Source organism: Oratosquilla oratoria, chromosome 39, assembly GCF_046742065.1.
Source record: "Oratosquilla oratoria isolate Oo_2021 chromosome 39, ASM4674206v1, whole genome shotgun sequence".
NCBI classification, from domain to species: domain Eukaryota; kingdom Metazoa; phylum Arthropoda; class Malacostraca; order Stomatopoda; family Squillidae; genus Oratosquilla; species Oratosquilla oratoria.
In genome coordinates this window covers 995,001-1,007,500 of record NC_134815.1, presented here as the reverse complement: position 1 = coordinate 1,007,500, position 12,500 = coordinate 995,001, and the positions used below count along the sequence as shown (strand labels likewise).

Here is a 12,500-nt window from a genome sequence, read left to right as displayed (position 1 = left end):
GATAGTGGTGGTGGATCAATACTGGAGACTGCCATGGTGATAATAAAGATGATGATAAGGTCGATAGTGATACTTACTCATACACCAAAATTGATCCTTATGGTATATAATATTACTTTTAATAGCGGAGTTTTTTGTACTTTTCTCGTTGCGTTTAACTAACGCTGAGGGAAAGTGTTATTGGCTTAAAGCTTTATCCCACTGGGCTATTTTTCCTCCAACCTTCGATTAATCGGCGGTACTGCCCACCTCCAACACTTTTACCGCCGTCAAAATCATTCTGGCAGACTACTTTGTTTTCTCAACAATTGGCATAGAATAATGTCATTTGATATTATGCTGGAGGAAAATTATTTTCCTTCAGCACATCAGATTCCTTCCCGAAAGCTGCGAGCTGGAGATTTGCTCCAACAGTCGGAGGAAAAATAGCCCAGTGTGATAGTAGCACCAAAATCACAATAATTCGACTTCGTGCAGTTCACCATCCAGCATCGACATAATGTGTAGGCCATATGGTCTCTTGCGGTCTCCTTCATTCTTATGTTCCTATGTAGTACATCTCACCATACCGTAGGCACAGAACACGTATTCACACAATACGGAGAACATTACAAATTTTCTCCTCTAAGTGAACTATGATCCAATAGAGGGATTGTTGCCGGTTACCCTTGGGGCCACTGGTCTAAGAGAGAACCCAAACAACTAATTATATTGTTATTTGATCAAATGGTGGTGGTGAGCGTTCTCATGTGATAGATTTGGTGTTAGGCACTGGTGTAAAGGCAGGTGGTGATAATTCGATGATGCTAGGCTCCATTGGAGGTAAAGGCCCAGTCACATCAATCTTGCGACCTGTTTCCGACCACCGGGGGCCCTGCAGGTGGTCGCCGACCAGTTGCAGGTAGTCTTTGGAAGTCGCTGGTAGTCGGTAATAAGATAGATGAATAGGTAGATCGATAGATAGATAGATTACAACACACACTGAATAGTCCCCAGTACATAGATCTTCATCTTATCAACCACATTAACTTTTTCCATTTCAATTCCTTGTATAGGTTTTGTGTCGCCGACCGATCGCTTGATTCTTGGTCGAAGGCGGTCGGAAACTGGTCGTAAGCTTGGTGTGACTGGGGATTTAGACAGATGGTGCAAACACCTTCAATTTGGTGCAACTTGATCCCTTTTCTGTCAAGCGGAGTGACTCAGGGATAAATGAAATCGCCTGACGACATCTCTGTATATATTTTATATATTTTTTGTTTGTTATTATTTGTCAGTTTATTATTTGCTTAATTATAATTTATTTTCATTTATCTGTCAATTTATTATTATTTACTATTTACCTGTTTATTATCTAACTTTATCTATTTATATATTTTATCTATTACTATAATTCTATTTATTTATTTATTTATCATTATTATAATTATTTTTCGTATCCGACCTAGTTATGGACCAAGTGGTCTCCTGTCGGCATGCTCCTCCTTTTTAATCCTTTGTAATCTGGAATAAGAAATAAAAATGCCACTCGGCTTTACTGATTTTATTCTATCTAAGCGAGAAATTCCCCCGTCACACTATCACGTTTCTCGTCAAATGTTGTGAATTCGGAAAACTGGATGACGACTTCGCATATTGTATTCTAGATTTCCCCAAGTCTAGAATTCAACAATGTGTCTAATATTCTTCTAGGTTTAATTTCTCGTAGTTCGTCATTCAGGTTCTTAATACATGATGCAAGAGTAATTTGACATTTGGAGATTCGGAAAATGAAAAATTGCAACCGAAGTCGTTTCTGCTCAAACAAACTTCCCTCAAGTCGCGTTCGTGTGACCTAGGTTCTTGACGATTCAGGTCACCTGAGGTCAAGATGGAGAGAGTTTGGTATAAGGGGTGTGCCGATTAATCGGAATCGGCACATTTTTTTTAGAATCGGCGGCGGTCTCTTTTTTTTTTTTTTTTTTTTAATCGGCATCGTCATCGGCAAAATATTGCCGATGACGATGCCGATTCTCAAAATAGATAAATAAATAAAATGCCGATTCACCAAAAAAGTGCCGATTCTTGCCGATGCCGATTAATCGGCACACCCGTATTTAGTATGTGGAAAGTGGAGCCGAGGGGTGGAAGGAGTGGAGTTGGTATCTTCATACGACCTGGTACTGTTTCTCGGCTTGAGGTTGAAGGTCGCCTGGAGTTGATTCTTGTGACGAATGAGCTCCTTTAGAAGGAGCGACGGGAATAGATGAGGGACAGGACCTCCACTCTCCCGCCCTTCCTGAGGCGTCCTTCAACTAAACCAGGTCACCTGGCGGCCACCAGAAGGGGGGAACCCGCGAATCACAGGCGTCTGCTTGCTCTGTACACTTTCATGTACTTGTGTGGAGTTAGTCAAGGTCTTTGTTCCGCATGGTCATAGATTTTATTTTATTTTTATTTTTTGTACAAATGAATATATGGAAACTGGTATAACACATTTGTAAATGTTCATTTTAAACCCACCGTCGGAGAAATAATATCGGAAGTACAGGAAAAACTGTATATTTCGACTACTATCTGCTGAAGAGGACTACAGATAGTAGTCGAAATATACAGTTTTTCCTGTACTTCCGATATTATTTCTCCGATAGTGGATTTAAAGTGAACAAATGAATACATGATTGGTGCAGTTGAACGTCTCATTCGCACACGCCTCCCTGACTAGAATGGATAAGGTAAAGAGGAAAACAGTGCAAGAGTAAAGAATGTACTGGATATGTCAAGACTAAGGCGAGAGTAATGGATGTGGTGGATATGACGTCACTGTCGGGAATAGTGGGGGGAAGGGGAGTGGGGAGATTCGACCAGTTGTCGCGGCGTGGTTGATGGATGGATGTAGATATCTTCGCCATCCATTCGGGAGGTGTTCTTCGGAGTTCGAGTAGTCAAAAAAAAAAAGAAAAAAAAAAAAAAAAAAAAAAAAAAAAAAAGTGACGCTTATAGATTATGTGCACATCTCAGTACCCAAATGGATATGTTTCGTGTATCTCCATGCACGCATGACAATGCAATGACCACGCGCTAGAGCGTCACTACATGCGGTGGAGGTCGAAGTAACAGCAGATCGAACCCTACCGCCAGCGAGTTGGACCAAGGTCATGGTTCATTCAATTCCACGCTGCAAAGTCCTCTAATGGGCACCGTCCCAGCCTCCTGATAGGAGTAGTTCGCAACGCTAAATTGAATCACATTCACAAATGTATATGGCCATGTAAACTATCCACTGACAATGTTTTTTCATAACGGTAGAAGACTCGAGATCCGAATGTGAATATTTTTTTCCTTTTGATAGTAATTTCTTTTCGAATGACGTAACAAAATCATATTTCTTCAGTATGAATAATGATAATGATAACGACGATGTTAATAGTGATAATAATGATTATTTATTATGACGGTACCAAGTAAGGGCGATCATGAAAATAGTGATTGGTTATAAAGGTAACAGTAATAGATATGATGATAACGATGATGACGACGACGACGACGATGAAGATGATGATGATAATAATAATTTATTTTAGCAAACTATAATGCTTATACTGTTGATTATGCTCACACTATCATTAATAATTATGCTAATGACATTAAAAAGGTGATGGTGATAACAGTGCCGACAGTGAAGATAATGATAATAATAATAATAATAATAATAATAATAATAATAATAATAATAATAATGATAATAGTAATACTGATAATAATAATAATAGTAATAATAATAATAATAATAATAATAAATGATGATAACAATAACAAACAACTGCTAATAATAATAATAATGATAATGTTTATTTTCCCAAGAGAAGGCGTTGTTCCTTCCTCGACACGTAATTGGCAGGAGGATGATGAGGGGAGAGACTTCCTTCAAAAAGTCTCTTAATCGCTTCCTCGAAAACGAATGAGTGTAATTCAGACCGTCTTGGGGCTTCTTTCTCGCTTTCCAAAAATACTTCACTCTTGGTGAGGTATAACAATAGTGGCGGTGATGGTGAGGATGATTGTGATATGTGTGTGTGTGCGTGTGTTTACACACACACACACACACACACACACACACACACACACACACACACACACATATATATATATATATATATATATATATATATATATATATATATATATATATATATTAATATATATATAAGGATATACCTGTATATGGGCAGGATATTTTCTCTAATGCATACTTCATCAAAAGTGATTCCGAGTTCTGCATTACAAATTTTCTTCAAAGGATTACAAAGGCGGAGCATGCCGACAGGAGACCTTTTGATCCATATCTAGGTAGGATGCGAAAAAAAAAATCATATCAATAATAAAATAGTAAATAAAAACTATAATAATGTAAATAACAAATAAAATACATAAATAAATGCATAGGTATAGTTAAATAATAAACAAACAGGTAAATAGTAAATAATAATAAATTGACATATAACTAATAATAAATGAAAATCAGACAGACAAATGATAACAAAACAAAAACAAATAATATAAGATAAATTATAATCATTACAGCATCTTAGGTATTTATCTAAATGATTCTTAAAGCTTCGAACTGAACTACATTGCACTACCTGTGCAGGAAGTTTATTCCATTCGTTAACTACACGGTTGGCAAAGTTGTTTCTACCTACTTCCAAATTGAATCTATTTCCGGACAGTTTGAGACCATTGTTTCTTGTCTGATTCTCATTCAATGTGAAAATTGTTACTTTTGATGTTGTCAATTCCCTTTAAAATCTTAAAGACCTGTATCAAGTCACCTCTGAATCTACGCTTTTTTAGGGAAAACAGATTAATGTGTTTTAGTCGATTTTCGTATGATTTATTTTTGATATTTGGAATCAGTTTTGTGGGTCGCCGTTGTACTTTTTCCAGTCTGTCAATGTCTTTAATGAGATTCGGTGACCATACGGAAACAGCATATTCCAAATGTGGACGAACTAACGATTCATATAGCTTGTTAATGAGTGATGGACTTTTGAAATCAAAAGATCGCGCAATCAGTCCCAGAATCATATTTGCTTTCTCAGAGGCTGAAATACACTGCTTGGATGATTTGAGGTCGTTACTGATAATTACGCCGAGATCTTTTTCACTATCCACTTTTGTTAACGAATTTCCAAATAACTTGTAATCGTACTTACTGTTATTTTTACCTATGTGCATTACCTTGCATTTACTTGTGTTAAATTTCATTAGCCACTTTTCAGACCATTGCTGTAATTGATCTAAATCTTCTTGAATATCTAATTGGTTTGAGTGATCATTTGCCACTCCGCACAGTTTTGTATCATCAGCAAATTTGGAAACAGTAGATTTTAGCCCATGGTCTATATCATTTATATATACTATGAATAGAAGTGGCCCAAGAAAAGAACCCTGAGGAACTCCACTTGCAACACTTTTCCATCCAGAAGTTTTTCCATCTAAAACAACTCTCTGTTTTCGACCATTCAACCTATTACTAGTCCAACCTAATAGGCTACCACTTATTCCATGCAAAGCTAATTTAGTAAGTAGTCTTTTGTGTGGGACGGTATCAAAAGCTTTTGCAAAGTCTAGATATATTAAATCTATATTGTTTCTTTTGTCATAATTCGAGATAACTGTGTTGTAGAATTCGAGTAAGTTAGTCACGCAAGAACGTTTTCGTCTGAAACCATGCTGGCTATCATTTATCAAACGGTTACTTTCTAAATGATGTTCGATAGCATCTCTGATGATAGTTTCCATTATTTTTCCTACGATTGAAGTCAAACTTATAGGCCTATAGTTATTTGGTTTCTTTTTGTCACCTTTTTTGAATATGGGAGTAACGTTAGCTAGCTTCCATTCTCTTGGGACATCTCCGGATATGATGGATTTCTTGAAAATAATTTCTAATGGAACAACAATCTCATTTTTCATTTCCTTTAAACATTTTCTTTTCGCCTCTGAAGTGTTTTTGTTTCTTCTGAAGAAACAAAAACACTTCTGAGACGAAAAAAGTTTCTTAAGAAAATCTACAATGTATGTATATATATATATATATATATATATATATATATATATATATATATATATATATATATATATATATATGACACAGTCGGAGAAAATAAACTTCGAATAAAGAAGATTCCTATATTTCGGCTATCAACTGTAGCCCTCTTCAGGAAAGTACATAAGACAGAGGACAAAGGGGACATATAAGCTACAGAAAAGGGAGGGAATGTGGCTACAGTTGATAGCCGAAATAGAGGGAATCTTCTTTATTCGAAGTTTATTTTCTCCGACTGTGGGTTTCCTGTGTGTCATTTACAAATGTGCTACTACATTTCTGTTTAGAAATATATATATATATATATATATATATATATATATATATATATATATATATATATATATATACGCATACATACATACATATACCAAAGGCTTCATCCCCCTCATAAGGGGGGTAGCCCAAAAACAATGGCATAAAATCCACTCCCACCCATTCCATCCCCACATACTCCACTCCCCTCTACCCTCTTCCTTCCCTCTTATCTTGGCACCTCCTGGATGATGTGTCATCCCTGCATCTTGTATACTGCCCTGGGTCAGAAGCAGTGTCGCAAGACACAGCACATCTACAGCAAGGCCGCTTCATTAAATCGGCAACCCCACCCTCTCCTTCCCCTCATCCAGAAAAGGAGAAGACGGGGAGAAATCCCTTCGGGAAGCGTCAAATTTTTTCTCGCACATACTTCCTCAACCCCCACCCCCACCCATTTCACCTCATGCATCACATCTTCCATATACAACCATTCTCCATTCAGCCCTGTCTTCTGTCCTCTCCCGTCTTTCCTCAGCAGACATTCCCATCTTTCCCAAAGCCCCTTTTACCCCCATCCATCCATCTCATCCTAGGTCGCCCCCTCATTTTCACTCCTTCCACATCTGCCTTCCACACCTCTTTTACTAGTCTTTCTTCATTCATTTTTTCCATGTGCCCAAACCATCCCAATACTCTTTCATCCACCCTATCTCCCAACTCCCTTTCCACCCCCGTCTCCTCCTCGCCTCCTCATTTCTCACTCTATCCAACCTAGTAACCCTTATCATACTTCTCAGACACCTCATTTCAAACATATTTAAACTCCTCTCTTCCTCTCTTATGTTCCATGTTTCTGCCCCATACAGTGCTGTTGGCACAATCACTCCTTCATACAGTCTCCCCTTAGCATTCATTCCCAAATGTATATGTATATATATATATATACACACATATGTATATATGTATATATGTATATATATATACATATATATACATGTGTTGTCAGTAGTGAGAAAAGAATGTAAAAAAATAGATAAAGGCGCGGTTTATAATATATTGTGGGGGTTGCCCGATAGGGTATTATAGAGAGACAGGAAGGTCAGTAAAGCTACGGACATATGAACACAGAAATGGCGTCAGATTTTACCGAACCCCCAATTCGCTAGTGTTTCCTTTGGACCAGTATTGTCACCTCCCAGACTGGAACAAGGGAGATATCCTCCTCAAAGGACTAACGAAAAAGAAAAGAAAAATTGTGGAGGTGATCTACATCGCTTCCCACCCCTGCATCAACCATAGGGATGAGTTAATAAAGTTAGCAGGAGGAGCAAGCACCTTGATCCTCAAGGAGGTCAAGAGGACGGGTAAGGACAGAGAGGTAGACAGAGGGGGGACGCGACATGGTCAAAGTCATCAGAGAAGTGTAGGGGACGGATGAGGGTAGGGAGGCAGATGGAGGGGGACATGGCAGAGATGAAGTATAGGTTGTGGATTTTCTGAGGATGTCCTAGTAAGGACGAAACGTCAGTGAATAAAAACTTCAACTATTCTCACTATTCTCTATGTTTATCTCACCACCTTTCCACTCATTTGTCTCCTTCACTTCAGCACAGACACACAGACACACACACACACACACACACACACACACACACACACACACACACACACACACACACACACACACACACACACACACACACACACACACACACACATATATATGTGTGTGTGTGTGTGTGTGTGTGTTTGTGTGTGTACAAAATATAACAAACGACTGAAGTTAGAATAGTGATTATAGCAATCATGAAAATGGCTATAGTAATAGTAACGAGAATGGTGATAACGATGAGGTCGATGATAGAAATGTATACCCTGGACATTCTAATATGACATGTTAGCCTTAATTATCATTGAAAAGATGGCGAAGATAATTATAATTAGTGTAGGTGGTCATGCTAAGAATGATAATTCTGTCCAAAAGAAGAAGAAGAAAAAGAAAAATAGAATGCTTATAATACTTCGGTCTAGATAATGAAATTTGTATCACTGACAAAGAAGAAGATAATTATATCAACCGCAACGTTATATGGTCTCTGCCACCTGACGTTAGAATTTAATTGATTTCATTTGCTATTAATGATGATAAATTTTGTTCATTATCTGAAGAGTTGCCATTCATGGTTATAATAGTTATGCACATGGACCCCTAGAAGTCAAGGATGTGGTGACGAAGATCACATACGAGTTAAGGCTTAAAAGTGCACGACTGTTAATGCTCATATCAGCTTTAAAAGCAATTATCAAGGTCGTTTTGGCAGAAAATGAAGAGTATTTAGAATGTAAATACAGTCTTAATGAGATCAGGACTGGGTAGAAACGCTAAATGTAGTCACACTAATTGTGATAGCCTTTGAATCTTTACCTTGATAACGATGTTGATTATAACGATAATGACGTAAAGCAAATGAATTTTCATTTGCATGACATTAATTGGTAGCGTGTATCTTGTAAGTACCTGTGGAGCGTTGGTTTTGATCTCGTGTAGTGCCACAGGGAACATTGTTAGAGCCTAGCGGCCCCCGGTGTCTGCAACATGACCTAGCACTCCAAGTATATAGGGCAAGGGTGATTGATTTGACCTTGGATCAAGCGCTTTAACAAGGGAGATGCAGGTAGGGTCACCATATTAAGACAACAAGACAGGACTCGTAGTAATGGGTTTAAATTGGACAAACTTAGGTTTATGAAGGAAATAGGCAAGAACTGGTTTACTAATAGGGTGGTCAACGAATGGAATAGACTAACCATCTAGTTAGTGCTGAAACTATCGGTTAGGGATGACAGGTGGTAATGGATAAGGATGACAGGTGGTAATGGACATGGAACGGCCTAGTGCAGGCCTTATGGCCTCTTGCAGTCTCCTTCATTCCTGTGTTCTTATTTGCTTACAGCTAAGTGTGTGTTTCCTTTCGTATGCTTCCCGTTTTTTTAACTCAGTTCAGGAGTATCACTGATAGTTAACACCAAATATGGAGATATGAACATGGAATCACGATTAATTTCTTTTCGTTGAAATTGATGATGATAGTAATGAGAAAATGGTAAAAACAGATTAAACGAAACCCTTCCTTACCGTGTGGTACTTTAACTGCCGCCTTACTGTTAATCCCACTTCACGCTTGGCCATTTATCGCCAATCATTGTGTGTTCGTTTGAGTAGAAACGACTTCGGTGACAATCATCTGTTTTTTGAGTACCCAAAATTCAAATTACCTTTGCGTCACACACTGATGTTAACCTCTCTTAGTTTGCAATTTAGTTTGTTAGTATATTACTCAAAGGTAATTTAACATTTGGATATTCAAAAAGCAGAAAATTGTAACCGAAGTCGTCTCAAGGGAGCTCGCACTGGCGAGAATCGGCTGCTTTTATTTACTTCGTGGAACCTTTTCGCAAGGGTGAGCGTGTTGAGGGTGTCGATGACAGTATTGAGGCACCCTGGTACTCTCACCCTTCACCTCACTCACACCCTTCACCTCACTCTCACTCTCACTCTCACTCTCATTTTCACTCTCACTCTCATTTTCACTCTCACTCTCATTTTCATTCTCCTACTCTCACCTCATCCTCACTTCTAACCTCTCACCACTCTCCCTTCCTCCCATTCTTCATCTACCGCGTCCCCATTACTCTCCCTTCTCCACCTCCATCTCTCCACCCATCTCCTCCACTTTCATCTCCCCTTCCACCTCCATCTCCCCTTGCACCTCCATCTCCCCTTGCACCTCCATCTCCCCTTGCACCTCCATCTCCCCTTGCACCTCCATCTCCCCTTCCACCTCCATCTCCCCTTCCACCTCCATCTCCCCTTCCACCTCCATCTCCCCTTCCACCTCTATTTCTCCCTCCACCTCCATCTCCTCCTCCAGCTCCATCTCCTCCTCCACCTCCATCTACCCCTCCACTTCCACCTCCCTCACCCCCTCCATCTCCACCTCCATCTCTCCCTCCACCTCCATCCCCACTTCCACCACCTCCATCTCCACTTCCAACCCCTCCACCTCCCCCTCCACCTCCCCCTCCACCTCCCCCTCCACCTTCATTTTCACGTCCACTACCATCCCCACATTACCCTCCACCTCCATCTCCATTTCCACTACCACCTTCATCTCCGCCTCCCCCCACCTCAATATCCACTTACACCTCCACTTCCACCACAACCTCCACTTCTACCACCATCTCCACTTCCACCTACACTTCCACCACCACCTCCCCCTCCACCTCCACCTCTGTCTCTCCGTCCCCAGTCACCCTTGTTGCTAACTACCATTGTACTCACGATCCGTGGCATTCGCTAAAGCTAATCAATTTAACTTTGAAATTCAGTGGCTTAACCGTGGTTAACGACTTGGCCCGCCACTTCTTAAATCTTCGACCGTGAACATTTGTCTTAGCTATCGAGAGGGTCACATTTCCAAGCGAATAAAGTCGCCTGGCGGAAGCCAGAATACAAGGTGAAGTGCCTTCATGTATGGTAGTGATTGAGTTGGAACTTGTAGCAACCGACAACCATGCGCGGCAGGATTTGATAAAGTCATCCCTTTACTTGTAGCAACATATATATGTATATATATATATATATATACACATACATATATATAATATATACACACACACACACACACACACACACACACACACACACACACACACACACACACACACACACACACACACACACACACACACTGAATGGTCCCCAGTACATAGATAATCATCTTTTCAACCACATTAATTTCTACTTTAATTCCATGCCATCACGGTCGCGACTGTCAAGGAGCTCGATGGAAGCATATACGGAAATTGATACGTACTCAAGCTAATTTAATCTAGCTGTTACGTTTCAGCTGGGTTCGAGTCTTTAGCTTGACTACATATCAGTTTCCGTATATGCTTCTTTCGAGCTCATTGTCAGTCTCGACCGTGCTGGTATAGAATTAAAGTGAAAATTAATGTGGTTGAAAAATATATATATATATATATATATATATATATATATATATATATATATATATATATATATGCAGAATGATAAATAAAAACACGTGATTCCCAATCGCTTTCGTGTTATTCATATCTTCAGGGAAAGATATAACACGAAAGCGCTTGGTAATTACTGTTTATTTCACATTTTCTTTGTGGTTACCAGTAAAAAAGAAAAAAAAAAATGTAAGTACAAAACGCTTTCATGGCTTTTCAAACACTCTCCATAATAGCGGACATCAGAGGTGCAGTAGGTCAGTGTTGTATATGTTTACGTGCTAGCACCACAGAAGTGTGGTCGAGCTGATTACATTAATATCAGACTTCATTCACAACCACGGCCCTTCCAACATTAACACACACGTATACCAAGCGTTTTTCCCCCTTACAAGGGAGGTAGCCAAAGTCAAAGGCATAAATCCACTTCCACCCAATTAATTCCCATATACTCCACTCCCATCCACCACCTCTCCCTCCCTCCCTCTTACCTTGGCTCCTCCTGGATGACGGGTCATCCCTCCATTTCGTCCAATTCAAACATACAATAAATAAATGAATAAATAAATAAAAATAATAGCAATAAATAAAAATGATAATAATAATAATGATGATGATCACACCACCTTACCAAGCCGGGTGAAGCCACCGTGGTGCAGAGGTACAGAGGATAGTCCGGTCCTGCAGTGGTCCGCTGAGGCTGAACTACACCATTCCTCCTCCTCCTCCTCCTCCTCCTCCTCCTCCTCCTCCTCCTCCTCCTCCTCCTCCTCCTCCTCCTCCTCCTCCTCCTCCTCCTCCTCCTCCTCCTCCTCCTCCTCCTCCTCCTCCTCCTCCTCCTCCTGCTTCTTTACTTCGAACGTGAGAGGAGAAACGAACCAAAACAGAACAGTTGGAGCAGAAAGGATGCGACAGGGGCGGATGCTGAGTTGTGAAGGGGGGAGAGGGGGGAGTGGGAGTGGAAGAGAGGGGGAGAGAGGGGGCGGGAGTGGGAGAGAAGGGGAGTAGGAGAGAGGGGGAGGAAGAGAGAGAGAAGGAAAGGGAGTGGGAGAAAGGGGGAGGGAGTGGAAGAGAGGTGAGGGAGTGGGAGAGAGGGGAAGGAGTAAGA

General features: G+C 40.0%; 1 protein-coding gene across 2 annotated transcripts in view; it reads left to right on the top strand.

Annotated features, from left to right (window-relative positions):
• The window catches only part of LOC143020237 (putative G-protein coupled receptor No9), a 1,159,970-nt gene that overhangs the window by 309,167 nt on the left and 838,303 nt on the right, over positions 1–12,500 (top strand). The gene's annotated exons all lie outside the window — the stretch shown is intronic.